The sequence below is a fragment of the Cebus imitator genome, unplaced genomic scaffold (genome assembly GCF_001604975.1).
Source record: "Cebus imitator isolate Cc_AM_T3 unplaced genomic scaffold, Cebus_imitator-1.0 Scaffold260, whole genome shotgun sequence".
Classification (NCBI taxonomy): domain Eukaryota; kingdom Metazoa; phylum Chordata; class Mammalia; order Primates; family Cebidae; genus Cebus; species Cebus imitator.
In genome coordinates this window covers 1357675-1359431 of record NW_016107575.1, presented here as the reverse complement: position 1 = coordinate 1359431, position 1757 = coordinate 1357675, and the positions used below count along the sequence as shown (strand labels likewise).

At 37.6% G+C, this 1757-nt stretch overlaps 1 protein-coding gene and 1 long non-coding RNA gene across 2 annotated transcripts in view; one reads left to right on the top strand and one right to left on the bottom strand.

The window, feature by feature from the left end:
* The window catches only part of LOC108283453, a 150229-nt gene that overhangs the window by 59763 nt on the left and 88709 nt on the right, over nt 1–1757 (bottom strand). The gene's annotated exons all lie outside the window — the stretch shown is intronic.
* KDM7A (lysine demethylase 7A) overlaps nt 1–1757 on the top strand; it is an 88960-nt gene that overhangs the window by 38520 nt on the left and 48683 nt on the right. The window lies entirely within an intron of this gene.

Here is a 1757-nt window from a genome sequence, read left to right as displayed (position 1 = left end):
ACAAAACATTAGCTGGGCATGGTGGCACGTGCCTGTAATCCCAGCTACTCAGGAGGTTGAGGCAGGAGAATTGCCTGAACCCAGGAGGCGGAGGTCGCGATGAGCCGAGATCTCGCCATTGCACTCCAGCCTGGGTAACAAGAGTGAAACTCCATCTCCAAAAAAAAAAAAAAAAAAAATCTTTCTTCTAGCATTTCTTGGAATTTATTCTGAGAAATTAATCAGGGAAACATTAATATATATAAACATTTATCTCAACTTTGAAGAAAGATTCAGAATGAACTAAGTGCTTAAGAATCAAAAATGATTGTAATATGATATATGTACATGTTAAAATTGTAGTCTGTTTTAAATTGGTTTTAAATATTTAATAAGGAGAAAATGCTCATGATAGAAGCAGGGTAAACATTATGATCCCAGTTGAAAATAAAATGGAGTCATGTATCTATATATAGTAGAAAAATCTGGAATGAAATACCCTCAAATTTTAGGAGTGATTTTAAATGAGAAAAGATAACACACAAAGGATGCTTTAGTGGAATTTCCTAGGAAGTTTGCTTTGTGATTCTAAATTTTTCTTGTGAGATTTTTTTTTTTTTTTTTAATGGGACTCACCCTCTTCCATATTGAAGATTTGGCTGCCCTAAGTTACTTGGGAATCTTGTTTTAGACTCCTAGGAATAAGCCTGATTTCTACCTATGTTAATTATTGTGACTTCTCCTTATCCACATGAAGACCCAATGTTGTTGTATTACTATGATCTTTGTAAGGCGGGAAAGGTTTAAAATAACTTGGAATCAAAAAGTTGTTTTCCTCAAAACATTTTGTTATGAAAATGTTCAAACATATAGGAAAAATTGGAAAAATTTACAGCAAGCACCTATAAGCCTTACCATCTAGATTCTACTATTAACATTTTCATTACATGGTCTACCACATGTCTATCCATGTAACTATTCTGTCTACCCATCTTATGTTTTTGAATGCATTTCTAAATAAGTTACAGACGTCAGTACATTTTCCAGAATCTTGGAGGTTTTAGGCTTAAGAGTAATTTTCAAACTTAAAAAAAAAAAACAGATTTAAAACTGAAATTGTACATTTATAGAATGCACAAGAGCTGTAGGTGGTGCCACTCTAGTCGAAAGAGGAATGAGGTCCAGAGATCATTCCTTGGCTTTTTCTCTATCTCCCCTTTGTGAAGGGTTTTTCCACACAGTTTGAAAATTTAGTGACTTAACTCATCCCTTCATTCCTACATTGAGGAGTCTGGATCCAGAGGTGTTAAGTGACCTGCCCAAGGTTGCAGAGAAAGCTATTGGCTGAACTAGGAATCAAATCCAAGTCTTCCGATTTCGATTGTGGTGACTACTGAAGGTCATAGCCTTCCAGAGCTGTAGAATTACAGGGTCTTAACGTTGGAATGAATAATGAGGTTATTTATTTTGTCATCCTACCCATCTTTCTTTAATTATGACTCAGTCACCTGCTCTTCTTTGTGTCAGTGTAACTGCTTATTTGGGGAGTAAGTCTTCACATGAAAGAGGAAGGAATAGCCGGGCGCGGTGGCTCATGCCTGTAATCCCAGCACTTTGGGAGGCCGAGGCGGGTGGATCACGAGGTCAAGAGATCGAGACCAGTCTGGTCAACATGGTGAAACCCCGTCTCTACTAAAAAAAATACAAAAATTCAGCTGGGCATGGTGGAGTGTGCCTGTAATCCCAGCTACTCAGGAGGCTGAGGCAGGAGAATTGCC